Here is a 22,621-nt window from a genome sequence, read left to right on the forward strand (position 1 = left end):
TGCTGACCAAAAGTACACATATGAAAAATGCTATTTATTTACATTTTTGTGTGGTGCGACAAGTTGGTTTAAGGATATAAGCAGTCAAAGAATAAAAATGACTAATATTTCAAAATTTTAAACAAAATTTAGATATTTTCACAGAAAAAAACAAAAAATATATTGACCTAAATTTACAGTTAATGTAAAGTACAATGTGTCACAAAAAACACTTTCAGAATTACGGGGATATGTAGAAGCATTCCAGAGTTATTACTGCATACAGTGATAAAAGTCATATTTTTTTAAAATGGGGCTTGGCCATTTAGCTCAAAATAGGCTTGATAACTAATAGTTTAAACAAATGTATTGAAATAAAAACTGTAATATTAAATATTTTAAAATAATTTTCAATGACAATTACTGGTCATATTTCTTCTGACTAACTTGGAAAGAGTTAAGGCACAGAATCCACAAGAAGTCAGGATGGCCGAGCGGTCTAAGGCGCTGCGTTCAGGTCGCAGTCTCTCTTGGAGGCGTGGGTTCAAATCTCACTTCTGACATCACCTTTTCATGAAACTATACAGATTCTCAGTCAATTATTGATTAGATGGGGATCAAACCAAACTTAGCAATGGGCCTTAAAAAATCCGATCCCAAAGTTACCACTACCTGGGAGTCTTTGGGGTGAATCTGAAATTGTCGTCTATAAACGGAACTCTAGGACCGTGAAATAGTTTTTATGTGCATATGTTAGCTGTCTTGGCACTATAAAAATACTGCCGGCGGTCAATGGGGCGGGACTATTTCAAATCTTTGTGTTCTCTTTCCCTATTAGGGCGGAGACTCCACATCCTATGGGGCTGTTCTGGGAGATTTCTATAAACTGAATTGCCGGTAAGTCTAATTTCGTATTTGATTACCTCATTCATCAATAGACCATAAAAATACTTAATAAACAAAAGCTTAAAAAGCAGGTAATCATAGTTTTAAAGTCTGAAATGCACATGTGATACTGACATCTAAGTTTCAGCACATTTTGGGACAAATGTTTTCACATTGAAAGTTAACAATCATTAAAATATTTTCTCTAAATTGTTGTCTCCTTTTTTGCTCCAATTATTTGCATTTAATAACAAATAAAACTTGATGTAACATTATATATGCACATTGTCTTTTATGTGCAACCATCACCTGTCTCACAAACACAGGGTTTGAATGAACCTGATGAATGGAGTCAAATTGAAAATGTAAAAAAATCTCTGTCAAAATTGCTGTTTTTTGCTACTCATTCACAAAGAGTTAATTAAAGTTATTAAATATGTACAACAAAATAGCAGGAGTTTCAAATAGAAATCATGCTGCAAAAACCAGTCAAAGCAAAAATAAAAATATCTACTTTCAGGGGTTTTGCTTGACATTTGCCAAGTGTCTAGCACTCCTAAAGTTGTTTGTGTTTGGCCGAAATAGCTCAGACGGGAGAGCGTTAGACTGAAGATCTAAAGGTCCCTGGTTAGGTCCCGGGTTTCGACAACATCATTTTTCTTGATTCTTTACATTTTAAGGAGAAAATAAACAAAGAACGTGGACTGATTATTTAAAGAAAATGTAAAAGGCCTAAAAATCTTAACTATCTACAGAAAATAAAATGTTAAAAAGATGAGAAATGGGAACTTTTCCATTTGAGCAAATTATTATTTTTTTGTAATTTTTCCTCTGTTTTGTTTATTTCCATTTCACTTAGCTGTAAGAGGATTTAAAGGGAACCTGATAGCTGATAAAGAAAGCATGTATCAGACACTAGCTGAATGATTTCAACCATGTATGTTTGACTATGAAATGCTGTGGTGTATATGAATTCATTGTGAGAAGTAATTTCTAAAATGGGGTCACTTTGGGGGGGTTTCTGCTGTTTTGGTACTTTTGGTACTCTGCAAATTTTACCTACAAACTATTCTTGCAAAATCTGCATTCCAAAATCCAAATAGCGCTCTTATTTTCAAAGCCCTGCTGTGTGGCCAAACAGTAGATTCTGAAGAAATATGGTGCATCACCGCATTTTGTGAGAAATCTAACATTTCTAACATCCTAACAAAATAAAAGGAGGTTTGAAAGTGAATGCTGACCAAAAGTACACATATGAAAAATGCTATTTATTTACATTTTTGTGTGGTGCGACAAGTTGGTTTAAGGATATAAGCAGTCAAAGAATAAAAATGACTAATATTTCAAAATTTTAAACAAAATTTAGATATTTTCACAGAAAAAAACAAAAAATATATTGACCTAAATTTACAGTTAATGTAAAGTACAATGTGTCACAAAAAACACTTTCAGAATTACGGGGATATGTAGAAGCATTCCAGAGTTATTACTGCATACAGTGATAAAAGTCATATTTTTTTAAAATGGGGCTTGGCCATTTAGCTCAAAATAGGCTTGATAACTAATAGTTTAAACAAATGTATTGAAATAAAAACTGTAATATTAAATATTTTAAAATAATTTTCAATGACAATTACTGGTCATATTTCTTCTGACTAACTTGGAAAGAGTTAAGGCACAGAATCCACAAGAAGTCAGGATGGCCGAGCGGTCTAAGGCGCTGCGCTCAGGTCGCAGTCTCTCTTGGAGGCGTGGGTTCAAATCCCACTTCTGACATCACCTTTTCATGAAACTATACAGATTCTCAGTCAATTATTGATTAGATGGGGATCAAACCAAACTTAGCAATGGGCCTTAAAAAATCCGATCCCAAAGTTACCACTACCTGGGAGTCTTTGGGGTGAATCTGAAATTGTCGTCTATAAACGGAACTCTAGGACCGTGAAATAGTTTTTATGTGCATATGTTAACTGTCTTGGCACTATAAAAATACTGCGGGCGGTCAATGGGGCGTGACTATTTCAACTCTTTGTGTTCTCTTTCCCTATTAGGGCGGAGACTCCACATCCTATGGGGCTGTTCTGGGAGATTTCTATAAACTGAATTGCCGGTAAGTCTAATTTCATATTTGATTACCTCATTCATCAATAGACCATAAAAATACTTAATAAACAAAAGCTTAAAAAGTAGGTAATCATAGTTTTAAAGTCTGAAATGCACATGCGATACTGACATCTAAGTTTCAGCACATTTTGGGACAAATGTTTTCACACTGAAAGTTAACAATCATTAAAATATTTTCTCTAAATTGTTGTCTCCTTTTTTGCTCCAATTATTTGCATTTAATAACAAATAAAACTTGATGTAACATTATATATGCACATTGTCTTTTATGTGCAACCATCACCTGTCTCACAAACACAGGGTTTGAATGAACCTGATGAATGGAGTCAAATTGAAAATGTAAAAAAATCTCTGTCAAAATTGCTGTTTTTTTCTACTCATTCACAAAGAGTTAATTAAAGTTATTAAATATGTACAACAAAATAGCAGGAGTTTCAAATAGAAATCATGCTGCAAAAACCAGTCAAAGCAAAAATAAAAATATCTACTTTCAGGGGTTTCGCTTGACATTTGCCAAGTGTCTAGCACTCCTAAAGTTGTTTGTGTTTGGCCGAAATAGCTCAGACGGGAGAGCGTTAGACTGAAGATCTAAAGGTCCCTGGTTAGGTCCCGGGTTTCGACAACATCATTTTTCTTGATTCTTTACATTTTAAGGAGAAAATAAACAAAGCACGTGGACTGATTATTTAAAGAAAATGTAAAAGGCCTAAAAATCTTAACTATCTACAGAAAATAAAATGTTAAAAAGATGAGAAATATGAACTTTTCCATTTGAGCAAATTATTATTTTTTTGTAAATTTTCCTCTGTTTTGTTTATTTCCATTTCACTTAGCTGTAAGAGGATTTAAAGGGAACCTGATAGCTGATAAAGAAAGCATGTATCAGACACTAGCTGAATGATTTCAACCATGTATGTTTGACTATGAAATGCTGTGGTGTATATGAATTCATTGTGAGAAGTAATTTCTAAAATGGGGTCACTTTGGGGGGGTTTCTGCTGTTTTGGTACTTTTGGTACTCTGCAAATTTTACCTGCAAACTATTCTTGCAAAATCTGCATTCCAAAATCCAAATAGCGCTCTTATTTTCAAAGCCCTGCTGTGTGGCCAAACAGTAGATTCTGAAGAAATATGGTGCATCATCGCATTTTGTGAGAAATCTAACATTTCTAACATCCTAACAAAATAAAAGGAGGTTTGAAAGTGAATGCTGACCAAAAGTACACATATGAAAAATGCTATTTATTTACATTTTTGTGTGGTGCGACAAGTTGGTTTAAGGATATAAGCAGTCAAAGAATAAAAATGACTAATATTTCAAAATTTTAAACAAAATTTAGATATTTTCACAGAAAAAAACTAAAAATATATTGACCTAAATTTACAGTTAATGTAAAGTACAATGTGTCACAAAAAACACTTTCAGAATTACGGGGATATGTAGAAGCATTCCAGAGTTATTACTGCATACAGTGATAAAAGTCATATTTTTTTAAAATGGGGCTTGGCCATTTAGCTCAAAATAGGCTTGATAACTAATAGTTTAAACAAATGTATTGAAATAAAAACTGTAATATTAAATATTTTAAAATAATTTTCAATGACAATTACTGGTCATATTTCTGCTGACTAACTTGGAAAGAGTTAAGGCACAGAATCCACAAGAAGTCAGGATGGCCGAGCCGTCTAAGGCGCTGCGTTCAGGTTGCAGACTCTGGGTTCAAATCCCACTTCTGACATCACCTTTTCATGAAACTATACAGATTCTCAGTCATGATGGGGATCAAACCAAACTTAGCAATGGGCCTTAAAACACCTGATCCCAAAGTTACCACTACCTGGGAGTCTTTGGGGTGAATCTGAAATTGTCGTCTATAAACGGAACTCTAGGACCGTGAAATAGTTTTTATGTGCATATGTTAACTGTCTTGGCACTATAAAAATACTGCGGGCGGTCAATGGGGCGTGACTATTTCAACTCTTTGTGTTCTCTTTCCCTATTAGGGCTGAGACTCCACATCCTATGGGGCTGTTCTGGGAGATTTCTATAAACTGAATTGCCGGTAAGTCTAATTTCATATTTGATTACCTCATTCATCAATAGACCATAAAAATACTTAATAAACAAAAGCTTAAAAAGTAGGTAATCATAGTTTTAAAGTCTGAAATGCACATGCGATACTGACATCTAAGTTTCAGCACATTTTGGGACAAATGTTTTCACACTGAAAGTTAACAATCATTAAAATATTTTCTCTAAATTGTTGTCTCCTTTTTTGCTCCAATTATTTGCATTTAATAACAAATAAAACTTGATGTAACATTATATATGCACATTGTCTTTTATGTGCAACCATCACCTGTCTCACAAACACAGGGTTTGAATGAACCTGATGAATGGAGTCAAATTGAAAATGTAAAAAAATCTCTGTCAAAATTGCTGTTTTTTTCTACTCATTCACAAAGAGTTAATTAAAGTTATTAAATATGTACAACAAAATAGCAGGAGTTTCAAATAGAAATCATGCTGCAAAAACCAGTCAAAGCAAAAATAAAAATATCTACTTTCAGGGGTTTCGCTTGACATTTGCCAAGTGTCTAGCACTCCTAAAGTTGTTTGTGTTTGGCCAAAATAGCTCAGACGGGAGAGCGTTAGACTGAAGATCTAAAGGTCCCTGGTTAGGTCCCGGGTTTCGACAACATCATTTTTCTTGATTCTTTACATTTTAAGGAGAAAATAAACAAAGCACGTGGACTGATTATTTAAAGAAAATGTAAAAGGCCTAAAAATCTTAACTATCTACAGAAAATAAAATGTTAAAAAGATGAGAAATATGAACTTTTCCATTTGAGCAAATTATTATTTTTTTGTAAATTTTCCTCTGTTTTGTTTATTTCCATTTCACTTAGCTGTAAGAGGATTTAAAGGGAACCTGATAGCTGATAAAGAAAGCATGTATCAGACACTAGCTGAATGATTTCAACCATGTATGTTTGACTATGAAATGCTGTGGTGTATATGAATTCATTGTGAGAAGTAATTTCTAAAATGGGGTCACTTTGGGGGGGTTTCTGCTGTTTTGGTACTTTTGGTACTCTGCAAATTTTACCTGCAAACTATTCTTGCAAAATCTGCATTCCAAAATCCAAATAGCGCTCTTATTTTCAAAGCCCTGCTGTGTGGCCAAACAGTAGATTCTGAAGAAATATGGTGCATCATCGCATTTTGTGAGAAATCTAACATTTCTAACATCCTAACAAAATAAAAGGAGGTTTGAAAGTGAATGCTGACCAAAAGTACACATATGAAAAATGCTATTTATTTACATTTTTGTGTGGTGCGACAAGTTGGTTTAAGGATATAAGCAGTCAAAGAATAAAAATGACTAATATTTCAAAATTTTAAACAAAATTTAGATATTTTCACAGAAAAAAACTAAAAATATATTGACCTAAATTTACAGTTAATGTAAAGTACAATGTGTCACAAAAAACACTTTCAGAATTACGGGGATATGTAGAAGCATTCCAGAGTTATTACTGCATACAGTGATAAAAGTCATATTTTTTTAAAATGGGGCTTGGCCATTTAGCTCAAAATAGGCTTGATAACTAATAGTTTAAACAAATGTATTGAAATAAAAACTGTAATATTAAATATTTTAAAATAATTTTCAATGACAATTACTGGTCATATTTCTGCTGACTAACTTGGAAAGAGTTAAGGCACAGAATCCACAAGAAGTCAGGATGGCCGAGCGGTCTAAGGCGCTGCGTTCAGGTCGCAGTCTCTCTTGGAGGCGTGGGTTCAAATCCCACTTCTGACATCACCTTTTCATGAAACTATACTGATTCTCAGTCAATTATTGATTAGATGGGGATCAAACCAAACTTAGCAATGGGCCTTAAAAAACCTGATCCCAAAGTTACCACTACCTGGGAGTCTTTGGGGTGAATCTGAAATTGTCGTCTATAAACGGAACTCTAGGACCGTGAAATAGTTTTTATGTGCATATGTTAGCTGTCTTGGCACTATAAAAATACTGCCGGCGGTCAATGGGGCGGGACTATTTCAAATCTTTGTGTTCTCTTTCCCTATTAGGGCGGAGACTCCACATCCTATGGGGCTGTTCTGGGAGATTTCTATAAACTGAATTGCCGGTAAGTCTAATTTCATATTTGATTACCTCATTCATCAATAGACCATAAAAATACTTAATAAACAAAAGCTTAAAAAGCAGGTAATCATAGTTTTAAAGTCTGAAATGCACATGCGATACTGACATCTAAGTTTCAGCACATTTTGGGACAAATGTTTTCACATTGAAAGTTAACAATCATTAAAATATTTTCTCTAAATTGTTGTCTCCTTTTTTGCTCCAATTATTTGCATTTAATAACAAATAAAACTTGATGTAACATTATATATGCACATTGTCTTTTATGTGCAACCATCACCTGTCTCACAAACACAGGGTTTGAATGAACCTGATGAATGGAGTCAAATTGAAAATGTAAAAAAATCTCTGTCAAAATTGCTGTTTTTTGCTACTCATTCACAAAGAGTTAATTAAAGTTATTAAATATGTACAACAAAATAGCAGGAGTTTCAAATAGAAATCATGCTGCAAAAACCAGTCAAAGCAAAAATAAAAATATCTACTTTCAGGGGTTTTGCTTGACATTTGCCAAGTGTCTAGCACTCCTAAAGTTGTTTGTGTTTGGCCGAAATAGCTCAGACGGGAGAGCGTTAGACTGAAGATCTAAAGGTCCCTGGTTAGGTCCCGGGTTTCGACAACATCATTTTTCTTGATTCTTTACATTTTAAGGAGAAAATAAACAAAGCACGTGGACTGATTATTTAAAGAAAATGTAAAAGGCCTAAAAATCTTAACTATCTACAGAAAATAAAATGTTAAAAAGATGAGAAATGGGAACTTTTCCATTTGAGCAAATTATTATTTTTTTGTAATTTTTCCTCTGTTTTGTTTATTTCCATTTCACTTAGCTGTAAGAGGATTTAAAGGGAACCTGATAGCTGATAAAGAAAGCATGTATCAGACACTAGCTGAATGATTTCAACCATGTATGTTTGACTATGAAATGCTGTGGTGTATATGAATTCATTGTGAGAAGTAATTTCTAAAATGGGGTCACTTTGGGGGGGTTTCTGCTGTTTTGGTACTTTTGGTACTCTGCAAATTTTACCTGCAAACTATTCTTGCAAAATCTGCATTCCAAAATCCAAATAGCGCTCTTATTTTCAAAGCCCTGCTGTGTGGCCAAACAGTAGATTCTGAAGAAATATGGTGCATCATCGCATTTTGTGAGAAATCTAACATTTCTAACATCCTAACAAAATAAAAGGAGGTTTGAAAGTGAATGCTGACCAAAAGTACACATATGAAAAATGCTATTTATTTACATTTTTGTGTGGTGCGACAAGTTGGTTTAAGGATATAAGCAGTCAAAGAATAAAAATGACTAATATTTCAAAATTTTAAACAAAATTTAGATATTTTCACAGAAAAAAACAAAAAATATATTGACCTAAATTTACAGTTAATGTAAAGTACAATGTGTCACAAAAAACACTTTCAGAATTACGGGGATATGTAGAAGCATTCCAGAGTTATTACTGCATACAGTGATAAAAGTCATATTTTTTTAAAATGGGGCTTGGCCATTTAGCTCAAAATAGGCTTGATAACTAATAGTTTAAACAAATGTATTGAAATAAAAACTGTAATATTAAATATTTTAAAATAATTTTCAATGACAATTACTGGTCATATTTCTTCTGACTAACTTGGAAAGAGTTAAGGCACAGAATCCACAAGAAGTCAGGATGGCCGAGCGGTCTAAGGCGCTGCGTTCAGGTCGCAGTCTCTCTTGGAGGCGTGGGTTCAAATCTCACTTCTGACATCACCTTTTCATGAAACTATACAGATTCTCAGTCAATTATTGATTAGATGGGGATCAAACCAAACTTAGCAATGGGCCTTAAAAAATCCGATCCCAAAGTTACCACTACCTGGGAGTCTTTGGGGTGAATCTGAAATTGTCGTCTATAAACGGAACTCTAGGACCGTGAAATAGTTTTTATGTGCATATGTTAGCTGTCTTGGCACTATAAAAATACTGCCGGCGGTCAATGGGGCGGGACTATTTCAAATCTTTGTGTTCTCTTTCCCTATTAGGGCGGAGACTCCACATCCTATGGGGCTGTTCTGGGAGATTTCTATAAACTGAATTGCCGGTAAGTCTAATTTCATATTTGATTACCTCATTCATCAATAGACCATAAAAATACTTAATAAACAAAAGCTTAAAAAGCAGGTAATCATAGTTTTAAAGTCTGAAATGCACATGTGATACTGACATCTAAGTTTCAGCACATTTTGGGACAAATGTTTTCACATTGAAAGTTAACAATCATTAAAATATTTTCTCTAAATTGTTGTCTCCTTTTTTGCTCCAATTATTTGCATTTAATAACAAATAAAACTTGATGTAACATTATATATGCACATTGTCTTTTATGTGCAACCATCACCTGTCTCACAAACACAGGGTTTGAATGAACCTGATGAATGGAGTCAAATTGAAAATGTAAAAAAATCTCTGTCAAAATTGCTGTTTTTTGCTACTCATTCACAAAGAGTTAATTAAAGTTATTAAATATGTACAACAAAATAGCAGGAGTTTCAAATAGAAATCATGCTGCAAAAACCAGTCAAAGCAAAAATAAAAATATCTACTTTCAGGGGTTTTGCTTGACATTTGCCAAGTGTCTAGCACTCCTAAAGTTGTTTGTGTTTGGCCGAAATAGCTCAGACGGGAGAGCGTTAGACTGAAGATCTAAAGGTCCCTGGTTAGGTCCCGGGTTTCGACAACATCATTTTTCTTGATTCTTTACATTTTAAGGAGAAAATAAACAAAGAACGTGGACTGATTATTTAAAGAAAATGTAAAAGGCCTAAAAATCTTAACTATCTACAGAAAATAAAATGTTAAAAAGATGAGAAATGGGAACTTTTCCATTTGAGCAAATTATTATTTTTTTGTAATTTTTCCTCTGTTTTGTTTATTTCCATTTCACTTAGCTGTAAGAGGATTTAAAGGGAACCTGATAGCTGATAAAGAAAGCATGTATCAGACACTAGCTGAATGATTTCAACCATGTATGTTTGACTATGAAATGCTGTGGTGTATATGAATTCATTGTGAGAAGTAATTTCTAAAATGGGGTCACTTTGGGGGGGTTTCTGCTGTTTTGGTACTTTTGGTACTCTGCAAATTTTACCTACAAACTATTCTTGCAAAATCTGCATTCCAAAATCCAAATAGCGCTCTTATTTTCAAAGCCCTGCTGTGTGGCCAAACAGTAGATTCTGAAGAAATATGGTGCATCACCGCATTTTGTGAGAAATCTAACATTTCTAACATCCTAACAAAATAAAAGGAGGTTTGAAAGTGAATGCTGACCAAAAGTACACATATGAAAAATGCTATTTATTTACATTTTTGTGTGGTGCGACAAGTTGGTTTAAGGATATAAGCAGTCAAAGAATAAAAATGACTAATATTTCAAAATTTTAAACAAAATTTAGATATTTTCACAGAAAAAAACAAAAAATATATTGACCTAAATTTACAGTTAATGTAAAGTACAATGTGTCACAAAAAACACTTTCAGAATTACGGGGATATGTAGAAGCATTCCAGAGTTATTACTGCATACAGTGATAAAAGTCATATTTTTTTAAAATGGGGCTTGGCCATTTAGCTCAAAATAGGCTTGATAACTAATAGTTTAAACAAATGTATTGAAATAAAAACTGTAATATTAAATATTTTAAAATAATTTTCAATGACAATTACTGGTCATATTTCTTCTGACTAACTTGGAAAGAGTTAAGGCACAGAATCCACAAGAAGTCAGGATGGCCGAGCGGTCTAAGGCGCTGCGCTCAGGTCGCAGTCTCTCTTGGAGGCGTGGGTTCAAATCCCACTTCTGACATCACCTTTTCATGAAACTATACAGATTCTCAGTCAATTATTGATTAGATGGGGATCAAACCAAACTTAGCAATGGGCCTTAAAAAATCCGATCCCAAAGTTACCACTACCTGGGAGTCTTTGGGGTGAATCTGAAATTGTCGTCTATAAACGGAACTCTAGGACCGTGAAATAGTTTTTATGTGCATATGTTAGCTGTCTTGGCACTATAAAAATACTGCCGGCGGTCAATGGGGCGTGACTATTTCAACTCTTTGTGTTCTCTTTCCCTATTAGGGCTGAGACTCCACATCCTATGGGGCTGTTCTGGGAGATTTCTATAAACTGAATTGCCGGTAAGTCTAATTTCATATTTGATTACCTCATTCATCAATAGACCATAAAAATACTTAATAAACAAAAGCTTAAAAAGTAGGTAATCATACTTTTAAAGTCTGAAATGCACATGCGATACTGACATCTAAGTTTCAGCACATTTTGGGACAAATGTTTTCACACTGAAAGTTAACAATCATTAAAATATTTTCTCTAAATTGTTGTCTCCTTTTTTGCTCCAATTATTTGCATTTAATAACAAATAAAACTTGATGTAACATTATATATGCACATTGTCTTTTATGTGCAACCATCCCCTGTCTCACAAACACAGGGTTTGAATGAACCTGATGAATGGAGTCAAATTGAAAATGTAAAAAAATCTCTGTCAAAATTGCTGTTTTTTTCTACTCATTCACAAAGAGTTAATTAAAGTTATTAAATATGTACAACAAAATAGCAGGAGTTTCAAATAGAAATCATGCTGCAAAAACCAGTCAAAGCAAAAATAAAAATATCTACTTTCAGGGGTTTTGCTTGACATTTGCCAATTGTCTAGCACTCCTAAAGTTGTTTGTGTTTGGCCGAAATAGCTCAGACGGGAGAGCGTTAGACTGAATATCTAAAGGTCCCTGGTTAGGTCCCGGGTTTCGACAACATCATTTTTCTTGATTCTTTACATTTTAAGGAGAAAATAAACAAAGCACGTGGACTGATTATTTAAAGAAAATGTAAAAGGCCTAAAAATCTTAACTATCTACAGAAAATAAAATGTTAAAAAGATGAGAAATGGGAACTTTTCCATTTGAGCAAATTATTATTTTTTTGTAATTTTTCCTCTGTTTTGTTTATTTCCATTTCACTTAGCTGTAAGAGGATTTAAAGGGAACCTGATAGCTGATAAAGAAAGCATGTATCAGACACTAGCTGAATGATTTCAACCATGTATGTTTGACTATGAAATGCTGTGGTGTATATGAATTCATTGTGAGAAGTAATTTCTAAAATGGGGTCACTTTGGGGGGGTTTCTGCTGTTTTGGTACTTTTGGTACTCTGCAAATTTTACCTGCAAACTATTCTTGCAAAATCTGCATTCCAAAATCCAAATAGCGCTCTTATTTTCAAAGCCCTGCTGTGTGGCCAAACCGTAGATTCTGAAGAAATATGGTGCATCACCGCATTTTGTGAGAAATCTAACATTTCTAACATCCTAACAAAATAAAAGGAGGTTTGAAAGTGAATGCTGACAAAAAGTACACATATGAAAAATGCTATTTATTCACATTTTTGTGTGGTGCAACAAGTTGGTTTAAGGATATAAGCAGTCAAAGAATAAAACTGACTAATATTTCAAAATTTTAAACAAAATTTAGATATTTTCACAGAAAAAAACTAAAAATATATTGACCTAAATTTACAGTTAATGTAAAGTACAATGTGTCACAAAAAACACTTTCAGAATTACAGGGATATGTAGAAGCATTCCAGAGTTATTACTGCATACAGTGATAAAAGTCATATTTTTTTAAAATGGGGCTTGGCCATTTAGCTCAAAATAGGCTTGATAACTAATAGTTTAAACAAATGTATTGAAATAAAAACTGTAATATTAAATATTTTAAAATAATTTTCAATGACAATTACTGGTCATATTTCTGCTGACTAACTTGGAAAGAGTTAAGGCACAGAATCCACAAGAAGTCAGGATGGCTGAGCGGTCTAAGGCGCTGCGTTCAGGTCGCAGTCTCTCTTGGAGGCGTGGGTTCAAATCCCACTTCTGACATCACCTTTTCATGAAACTATACTGATTCTCAGTCAATTATTGATTAGATGGGGATCAAACCAAACTTAGCAATGGGCCTTAAAAAACCTGATCCCAAAGTTACCACTACCTGGGAGTCCTTGGGGTGAATCTGAAATTGTCGTCTATAAACGGAACTCTAGGACCGTGAAATAGTTTTTATGTGCATATGTTAGCTGTCTTGGCACTATAAAAATACTGCGGGCGGTCAATGGGGCGGGACTATTTCAACTCTTTGTGTTCTCTTTCCCTATTAGGGCGGAGACTCCACATCCTATGGGGCTGTTCTGGGAGATTTCTATAAACTGAATTGCCGATAAGTCTAATTTCATATTTGATTACCTCATTCATCAATAGACCATAAAAATACTTAATAAACAAAAGCTTAAAAGGTAGGTAATCATAGTTTTAAAGTCTGAAATGCACATGCGATACTGACATCTAAGTTTCAGCACATTTTGGGACAAATGTTTTCACATTGAAAGTTAACAATCATTAAAATATTTTCTCTAAATTGTTGTCTCCTTTTTTGCTCCAATTATTTGCATTTAATAACAAATAAAACTTGATGTAACATTATGCATGCACATTGTCTTTTATGTGCAACCATCACCTGTCTCACAAACACAGGGTTTGAATGAACCTGATGAATGGAGTCAAATTGAAAATGTAAAAAAATCTCTGTCAAAATTGCTGTTTTTTTCTACTCATTCACAAAGAGTTAATGAAAGTTATTACATATGTACAACAAATTAGCACGAGTTTCAAATAGAAATCATGCTGCAAAAACCAGTCAAAGCAAAAATAAAAATATCTACTTTCAGGGGTTTCGCTTGACATTTGCCAAGTGTCTAGCACTCCTAAAGTTGTTTGTGTTTGGCCGAAATAGCTCAGATGGGAGAGCGTTAGACTGAAGATCTAAAGGTCCCTGGTTCGATCCCGGGTTTCGGCAACATCACTTTTCTTGATTCTTTACATTTTAAGGAGAAAATAAACAAAGCACGTGGACTGATTATTTAAAGAAAATGTAAAAGGCCTAAAAATCTTAACTATCTACAGAAAATAAAATGTTAAAAAGATGAGAAATGGGAACTTTTCCATTTGAGCAAATTATTATTTTTTTGTAATTTTTCCTCTGTTTTGTTTATTTCCATTTCACTTAGCTGTAAGAGGATTTAAAGGGAACCTGATAGCTGATAAAGAAAGCATGTATCAGACACTAGCTGAATGATTTCAACCATGTATGTTTGACTATGAAATGCTGTGGTGTATATGAATTCATTGTGAGAAGTAATTTCTAAAATGGGGTCACTTTGGGGGGGTTTCTGCTGTTTTGGTACTTTTGGTACTCTGCAAATTTTACCTGCAAACTATTCTTGCAAAATCTGCATTCCAAAATCCAAATAGCGCTCTTATTTTCAAAGCCCTGCTGTGTGGCCAAACCGTAGATTCTGAAGAAATATGGTGCATCACCGCATTTTGTGAGAAATCTAACATTTCTAACATCCTAACAAAATAAAAGGAGGTTTGAAAGTGAATGCTGACAAAAAGTACACATATGAAAAATGCTATTTATTTACATTTTTGTGTGGTGCAACAAGTTGGTTTAAGGATATAAGCAGTCAAAGAATAAAACTGACTAATATTTCAAAATTTTAAACAAAATTTAGATATTTTCACAGAAAAAAACTAAAAATATATTGACCTAAATTTACAGTTAATGTAAAGTACAATGTGTCACAAAAAACACTTTCAGAATTACAGGGATATGTAGAAGCATTCCAGAGTTATTACTGCATACAGTGATAAAAGTCATATTTTTTTAAAATGGGGCTTGGCCATTTAGCTCAAAATAGGCTTGATAACTAATAGTTTAAACAAATGTATTGAAATAAAAACTGTAATATTAAATATTTTAAAATAATTTTCAATGACAATTACTGGTCATATTTCTGCTGACTAACTTGGAAAGAGTTAAGGCACAGAATCCACAAGAAGTCAGGATGGCCGAGCGGTCTAAGGCGCTGCGTTCAGGTCGCAGTCTCTCTTGGAGGCGTGGGTTCAAATCCCACTTCTGACATCACCTTTTCATGAAACTATACTGATTCTCAGTCAATTATTGATTAGATGGGGATGAAACCAAACTTAGCAATGGGCCTTAAAAAACCTGATCCCAAAGTTACCACTACCTGGGAGTCTTTGGGGTGAATCTGAAATTGTCGTCTATAAACGGAACTCTAGGACCGTGAAATAGTTTTTATGTGCATATGTTAGCTGTCTTGGCACTATAAAAATACTGCGGGCGGTCAATGGGGCGGGACTATTTCAACTCTTTGTGTTCTCTTTCCCTATTAGGGCGGAGACTCCACATCCTATGGGGCTGTTCTGGGAGATTTCTATAAACTGAATTGCCGGTAAGTCTAATTTCATACTTGATTACCTCATTCATCAATAGACCATAAAAATACTTAATAAACAAAAGCTTAAAAGGTAGGTAATCATAGTTTTAAAGTCTGAAATGCACATGCGATACTGACATCTAAGTTTCAGCACATTTTGGGACAAATGTTTTCACATTGAAAGTTAACAATCATTAAAATATTTTCTCTAAATTGTTGTCTCCTTTTTTGCTCCAATTATTTGCATTTGAACTCTTTGTGTTCTCTTTCCCTATTAGGGCGGAGACTCCACATCCTATGGGGCTGTTCTGGGAGATTTCTATAAACTGAATTGCCGGTAAGTCTAATTTCATATTTGATTACCTCATTCATCAATAGACCATAAAAATACTTAATAAACAAAAGCTTAAAAAGTAGGTAATCATAGTTTTAAAGTCTGAAATGCACATGCGATACTGACATCTAAGTTTCAGCATTTTTTGGGACAAATGTCCCAAATGTTTCTTCTTCGGTCTAAGGTCTAAGAGAGACTGCGACCTGAACGCAGCGCCTTAGACCACTCGGCCATCCTGACTTCTTGTGGATTCTGTGCCTTAACTCTTTCCAAGTTAGTCAGAAGAAATATGACCAGTAATTGCCATTGAAAATTATTTTAAAATATTTAATATTACAGTTTTTATTTCAATACATTTGTTTAAACTATTAGTTATCAAGCCTATTTTGAGCTAAATGGCCAAGCCCCATTTTAAAAAAATATGACTTTTATCACTGTATGCAGTAATAACTCTGGAATGCTTGCATTTAATAACAAATAAAACTTGATGTAACATTATGCATGCACATTGTCTTTTATGTGCAACCATCACCTGTCTCACAAACACAGGGTTTGAATGAACCTGATGAATGGAGTCAAATTGAAAATGTAAAAAAATCTCTGTCAAAATTGCTGTTTTTTTCTACTCATTCACAAAGAATTAATGAAAGTTATTAAATATGTACAACAAAATAGCAGGAGTTTCAAATAGAAATCATGCTGCAAAAACCAGTCAAAGCAAAAATAAAAATATCTACTTTCAGGGGTTTCGCTTGACATTTGCCAAGTGTCTAGCACTCCTAAAGTTGTTTGTGTTTGGCCGAAATAGCTCAGATGGGAGAGCGTTAGACTGAAGATCTAAAGGTCCCTGGTTCGATCCCGGGTTTCGGCAACATCACTTTTCTTGATTCTTTACATTTTAAGGAGAAAATAAACAGAGCACGTGGACTGATTATTTAAAGAAAATGTAAAAGGCCTAAAAATCTTAACTATCTACAGAAAATAAAATGTTAAAAAGATGAGAAATGGGAACTTTTCCATTTGAGCAAATTATTATTTTTTTGTAATTTTTCCTCTGTTTTGTTTATTTCCATTTCACTTAGCTGTAAGAGGATTTAAAGGGAACCTGATAGCTGATAAAGAAAGCATGTATCAGACACTAGCTGAATGATTTCAACCATGTATGTTTGACTATGAAATGCTGTGGTGTATATGAATTCATTGTGAGAAGTAATTTCTAAAATGGGGTCACTTTGGGGGGGTTTCTGCTGTTTTGGTACTTTTGGTACTCTGCAAATTTTACCTGCAAACTATTCTTGCAAAATCTGCATTCCAAAATCCAAATAGCGCTCTTATTTTCAAAGCCCTGCTGTGTGGCCAAACAGTAGATTCTGAAGAAATATGGTGCATCACCGCATTTTGTGAGAAATCTAACATTTCTAACATCCTAACAAAATAAAAGGAGGTTTGAAAGTGAATGCTGACAAAAAGTACACATATGAAAAATGCTATTTATTTACATTTTTGTGTGGTGCAACAAGTTGGTTTAAGGATATAAGCAGTCAAAGAATAAAACTGACTAATATTTCAAAATTTTAAACAAAATTTAGATATTTTCACAGAAAAAAACTAAAAATATATTGACCTAAATTTACAGTTAATGTAAAGTACAATGTGTCACAAAAAACACTTTCAGAATTACGGGGATATGTAGAAGCATTCCAGAGTTATTACTGCATACAGTGATAAAAGTCATATTTTTTTAAAATGGGGCTTGGCCATTTAGCTCAAAATAAGCTTGATAACTAATAGTTTAAACAAATGTATTGAAATAAAAACTGTAATATTAAATATTTTAAAATAATTTTCAATGGCAATTACTGGTCATATTTCTTCTGACTAACTTGGAAAGAGTTAAGGCACAGAATCTACAAGAAGTCAGGATGGCCGAGTGGTCTAAGGCGCTGCGTTCAGGTCGCAGTTTCTCTTGGAGGCGTGGGTTCAAATCCCACTTCTGACATCATCTTTTCATGAAACTATACAGATTCTCAGTCAAATATTGATTAGATGGGGATCAAACCAAACTTAGCAATGGGCCTTAAAAAATCCGATCCCAAAGTTACCACTACCTGGGAGTCTTTGGGGTGAATCTGAAATTGTCGTCTATAAACGGAACTCTAGGACCGTGAAATAGTTTTTATGTGCATATGTTAGCTGTCTTGGCACTATAAAAATACTGCGGGCGGTCAATGGGGCGGGACTATTTCAACTCTTTGTGTTCTCTTTCCCTATTAGGGCGGAGACTCCACATCCTATGGGGCTGTTCTGGGAGATTTCTATAAACTGAATTGCCGGTAAGTCTAATTTCATATTTGATTACCTCATTCATCAATAGACCATAAAAATACTTAATAAACAAAAGCTTAAAAAGTAGGTAATCATAGTTTTAAAGTCTGAAATGCACATGCGATACTGACATCTAAGTTTCAGCATATTTTGGGACAAATGTTTTCACATTGAAAGTTAACAATCATTAAAATATTTTCTCTAAATTGTTGTCTCCTTTTTTGCTCCAATTATTTGCATTTGAACTCTTTGTGTTCTCTTTCCCTATTAGGGCGGAGACTCCACATCCTATGGGGCTGTTCTGGGAGATTTCTATAAACTGAATTGCCGGTAAGTCTAATTTCATATTTGATTACCTCATTCATCAATAGACCATAAAAATACTTAATAAACAAAAGCTTAAAAAGTAGGTAATCATAGTTTTAAAGTCTGAAATGCACATGCGATACTGACATCTAAGTTTCAGCATTTTTTGGGACAAATGTCCCAAATGTTTCTTCTTCGGTCTAAGGTCTAAGAGAGACTGCGACCTGAACGCAGCGCCTTAGACCACTCGGCCATCCTGACTTCTTGTGGATTCTGTGCCTTAACTCTTTCCAAGTTAGTCAGAAGAAATATGACCAGTAATTGCCATTGAAAATTATTTTAAAATATTTAATATTACAGTTTTTATTTCAATACATTTGTTTAAACTATTAGTTATCAAGCCTATTTTGAGCTAAATGGCCAAGCCCCATTTTAAAAAAATATGACTTTTATCACTGTATGCAGTAATAACTCTGGAATGCTTCTACATATCCCTGTAATTCTGAAAGTGTTTTTTGTGACACATTGTACTTTACATTAACTGTAAATTTAGGTCAATATATTTTTAGTTTTTTTCTGTGAAAATATCTAAATTTTCAATGGCAATTACTGGTCATATTTCTTCTGACTAACTTGGAAAGAGTTAAGGCACAGAATCTAGAAGAAGTCAGGATGGCCGAGTGGTCTAAGGCGCTGCGTTCAGGTCGCAGTCTCTCTTGGAGGCGTGGGTTCAAATCCCACTTCTGACATCATCTTTTCATGAAACTATACAGATTCTCAGTCAAATATTGATTAGATGGGGATCAAACCAAACTTAGCAATGGGCCTTAAAAAATCCGATCCCAAAGTTACCACTACCTGGGAGTCTTTGGGGTGAATCTGAAATTGTCGTCTATAAACGGAACTCTAGGACCGTGAAATAGTTTTTATGTGCATATGTTAGCTGTCTTGGCACTATAAAAATACTGCGGGCGGTCAATGGGGCGGGACTATTTCAACTCTTTGTGTTCTCTTTCCCTATTAGGGCGGAGACTCCACATCCTATGGGGCTGTTCTGGGAGATTTCTATAAACTGAATTGCCGGTAAGTCTAATTTCATATTTGATTACCTCATTCATCAATAGACCATAAAAATACTTAATAAACAAAAGCTTAAAAAGTAGGTAATCATAGTTTTAAAGTCTGAAATGCACATGCGATACTGACATCTAAGTTTCAGCATATTTTGGGACAAATGTTTTCACATTGAAAGTTAACAATCATTAAAATATTTTCTCTAAATTGTTGTCTCCTTTTTTGCTCCAATTATTTGCATTTGAACTCTTTGTGTTCTCTTTCCCTATTAGGGCGGAGACTCCACATCCTATGGGGCTGTTCTGGGAGATTTCTATAAACTGAATTGCCGGTAAGTCTAATTTCATATTTGATTACCTCATTCATCAATAGACCATAAAAATACTTAATAAACAAAAGCTTAAAAAGTAGGTAATCATAGTTTTAAAGTCTGAAATGCACATGCGATACTGACATCTAAGTTTCAGCATTTTTTGGGACAAATGTCCCAAATGTTTCTTCTTCGGTCTAAGGTCTAAGAGAGACTGCGACCTGAACGCAGCGCCTTAGACCACTCGGCCATCCTGACTTCTTGTGGATTCTGTGCCTTAACTCTTTCCAAGTTAGTCAGAAGAAATATGACCAGTAATTGCCATTGAAAATTATTTTAAAATATTTAATATTACAGTTTTTATTTCAATACATTTGTTTAAACTATTAGTTATCAAGCCTATTTTGAGCTAAATGGCCAAGCCCCATTTTAAAAAAATATGACTTTTATCACTGTATGCAGTAATAACTCTGGAATGCTTGCATTTAATAACAAATAAAACTTGATGTAACATTATGCATGCACATTGTCTTTTATGTGCAACCATCACCTGTCTCACAAACACAGGGTTTGAATGAACCTGATGAATGGAGTCAAATTGAAAATGTAAAAAAATCTCTGTCAAAATTGCTGTTTTTTTCTACTCATTCACAAAGAATTAATGAAAGTTATTAAATATGTACAACAAAATAGCAGGAGTTTCAAATAGAAATCATGCTGCAAAAACCAGTCAAAGCAAAAATAAAAATATCTACTTTCAGGGGTTTCGCTTGACATTTGCCAAGTGTCTAGCACTCCTAAAGTTGTTTGTGTTTGGCCGAAATAGCTCAGATGGGAGAGCGTTAGACTGAAGATCTAAAGGTCCCTGGTTCGATCCCGGGTTTCGGCAACATCACTTTTCTTGATTCTTTACATTTTAAGGAGAAAATAAACAGAGCACGTGGACTGATTATTTAAAGAAAATGTAAAAGGCCTAAAAATCTTAACTATCTACAGAAAATAAAATGTTAAAAAGATGAGAAATGGGAACTTTTCCATTTGAGCAAATTATTATTTTTTTGTAATTTTTCCTCTGTTTTGTTTATTTCCATTTCACTTAGCTGTAAGAGGATTTAAAGGGAACCTGATAGCTGATAAAGAAAGCATGTATCAGACACTAGCTGAATGATTTCAACCATGTATGTTTGACTATGAAATGCTGTGGTGTATATGAATTCATTGTGAGAAGTAATTTCTAAAATGGGGTCACTTTGGGGGGGTTTCTGCTGTTTTGGTACTTTTGGTACTCTGCAAATTTTACCTGCAAACTATTCTTGCAAAATCTGCATTCCAAAATCCAAATAGCGCTCTTATTTTCAAAGCCCTGCTGTGTGGCCAAACAGTAGATTCTGAAGAAATATGGTGCATCACCGCATTTTGTGAGAAATCTAACATTTCTAACATCCTAACAAAATAAAAGGAGGTTTGAAAGTGAATGCTGACAAAAAGTACACATATGAAAAATGCTATTTATTTACATTTTTGTGTGGTGCAACAAGTTGGTTTAAGGATATAAGCAGTCAAAGAATAAAACTGACTAATATTTCAAAATTTTAAACAAAATTTAGATATTTTCACAGAAAAAAACTAAAAATATATTGACCTAAATTTACAGTTAATGTAAAGTACAATGTGTCACAAAAAACACTTTCAGAATTACGGGGATATGTAGAAGCATTCCAGAGTTATTACTGCATACAGTGATAAAAGTCATATTTTTTTAAAATGGGGCTTGGCCATTTAGCTCAAAATAGGCTTGATAACTAATAGTTTAAACAAATGTATTGAAATAAAAACTGTAATATTAAATATTTTAAAATAATTTTCAATGGCAATTACTGGTCATATTTCTTCTGACTAACTTGGAAAGAGTTAAGGCACAGAATCTACAAGAAGTCAGGATGGCCGAGTGGTCTAAGGCGCTGCGTTCAGGTCGCAGTCTCTCTTGGAGGCGTGGGTTCAAATCCCACTTCTGACATCATCTTTTCATGAAACTATACAGATTCTCAGTCAAATATTGATTAGATGGGGATCAAACCAAACTTAGCAATGGGCCTTAAAAAATCCGATCCCAAAGTTACCACTACCTGGGAGTCTTTGGGGTGAATCTGAAATTGTCGTCTATAAACGGAACTCTAGGACCGTGAAATAGTTTTTATGTGCATATGTTAGCTGTCTTGGCACTATAAAAATACTGCGGGCGGTCAATGGGGCGGGACTATTTCAACTCTTTGTGTTCTCTTTCCCTATTAGGGCGGAGACTCCACATCCTATGGGGCTGTTCTGGGAGATTTCTATAAACTGAATTGCCGGTAAGTCTAATTTCATATTTGATTACCTCATTCATCAATAGACCATAAAAATACTTAATAAACAAAAGCTTAAAAAGTAGGTAATCATAGTTTTAAAGTCTGAAATGCACATGCGATACTGACATCTAAGTTTCAGCATATTTTGGGACAAATGTTTTCACATTGAAAGTTAACAATCATTAAAATATTTTCTCTAAATTGTTGTCTCCTTTTTTGCTCCAATTATTTGCATTTGAACTCTTTGTGTTCTCTTTCCCTATTAGGGCGGAGACTCCACATCCTATGGGGCTGTTCTGGGAGATTTCTATAAACTGAATTGCCGGTAAGTCTAATTTCATATTTGATTACCTCATTCATCAATAGACCATAAAAATACTTAATAAACAAAAGCTTAA

The 22,621-nt window shown here is 34.0% G+C and overlaps 13 non-coding genes across 13 annotated transcripts; all 13 read left to right on the forward strand.

Annotated features, from left to right (window-relative positions):
* The first annotated feature begins 459 nt into the window (after positions 1 to 459).
* TRNAL-CAG (transfer RNA leucine (anticodon CAG)) lies at positions 460 to 542 on the forward strand. The gene has a single exon. It is a non-coding gene; the product is annotated as a tRNA-Leu (tRNA).
* Positions 543 to 2,557: 2,015 nt separating this feature from the next.
* Positions 2,558 to 2,640, forward strand: TRNAL-CAG (transfer RNA leucine (anticodon CAG)). Its single transcript has one exon. It is a non-coding gene; the product is annotated as a tRNA-Leu (tRNA).
* Positions 2,641 to 6,732: 4,092 nt separating this feature from the next.
* Positions 6,733 to 6,815, forward strand: TRNAL-CAG (transfer RNA leucine (anticodon CAG)). The gene has a single exon. It is a non-coding gene; the product is annotated as a tRNA-Leu (tRNA).
* Positions 6,816 to 8,830: 2,015 nt separating this feature from the next.
* TRNAL-CAG (transfer RNA leucine (anticodon CAG)) lies at positions 8,831 to 8,913 on the forward strand. The gene has a single exon. It is a non-coding gene; the product is annotated as a tRNA-Leu (tRNA).
* Positions 8,914 to 10,928: 2,015 nt separating this feature from the next.
* On the forward strand, positions 10,929 to 11,011 carry TRNAL-CAG (transfer RNA leucine (anticodon CAG)). Its single transcript has one exon. It is a non-coding gene; the product is annotated as a tRNA-Leu (tRNA).
* Positions 11,012 to 13,026: 2,015 nt separating this feature from the next.
* Positions 13,027 to 13,109, forward strand: TRNAL-CAG (transfer RNA leucine (anticodon CAG)). The gene has a single exon. It is a non-coding gene; the product is annotated as a tRNA-Leu (tRNA).
* An 897-nt stretch (positions 13,110 to 14,006) lies between these two features.
* TRNAF-GAA (transfer RNA phenylalanine (anticodon GAA)) lies at positions 14,007 to 14,079 on the forward strand. The gene has a single exon. It is a non-coding gene; the product is annotated as a tRNA-Phe (tRNA).
* A 1,045-nt stretch (positions 14,080 to 15,124) lies between these two features.
* Positions 15,125 to 15,207, forward strand: TRNAL-CAG (transfer RNA leucine (anticodon CAG)). The gene has a single exon. It is a non-coding gene; the product is annotated as a tRNA-Leu (tRNA).
* A 1,451-nt stretch (positions 15,208 to 16,658) lies between these two features.
* TRNAF-GAA (transfer RNA phenylalanine (anticodon GAA)) lies at positions 16,659 to 16,731 on the forward strand. Its single transcript has one exon. It is a non-coding gene; the product is annotated as a tRNA-Phe (tRNA).
* A 1,045-nt stretch (positions 16,732 to 17,776) lies between these two features.
* TRNAL-CAG (transfer RNA leucine (anticodon CAG)) lies at positions 17,777 to 17,859 on the forward strand. The gene has a single exon. It is a non-coding gene; the product is annotated as a tRNA-Leu (tRNA).
* A 1,298-nt stretch (positions 17,860 to 19,157) lies between these two features.
* Positions 19,158 to 19,240, forward strand: TRNAL-CAG (transfer RNA leucine (anticodon CAG)). Its single transcript has one exon. It is a non-coding gene; the product is annotated as a tRNA-Leu (tRNA).
* A 1,451-nt stretch (positions 19,241 to 20,691) lies between these two features.
* TRNAF-GAA (transfer RNA phenylalanine (anticodon GAA)) lies at positions 20,692 to 20,764 on the forward strand. The gene has a single exon. It is a non-coding gene; the product is annotated as a tRNA-Phe (tRNA).
* A 1,045-nt stretch (positions 20,765 to 21,809) lies between these two features.
* On the forward strand, positions 21,810 to 21,892 carry TRNAL-CAG (transfer RNA leucine (anticodon CAG)). The gene has a single exon. It is a non-coding gene; the product is annotated as a tRNA-Leu (tRNA).
* The last annotated feature ends 729 nt before the right edge of the window (positions 21,893 to 22,621 follow it).

This window comes from Ranitomeya variabilis, chromosome 4, assembly GCF_051348905.1.
Source record: "Ranitomeya variabilis isolate aRanVar5 chromosome 4, aRanVar5.hap1, whole genome shotgun sequence".
NCBI classification, from domain to species: domain Eukaryota; kingdom Metazoa; phylum Chordata; class Amphibia; order Anura; family Dendrobatidae; genus Ranitomeya; species Ranitomeya variabilis.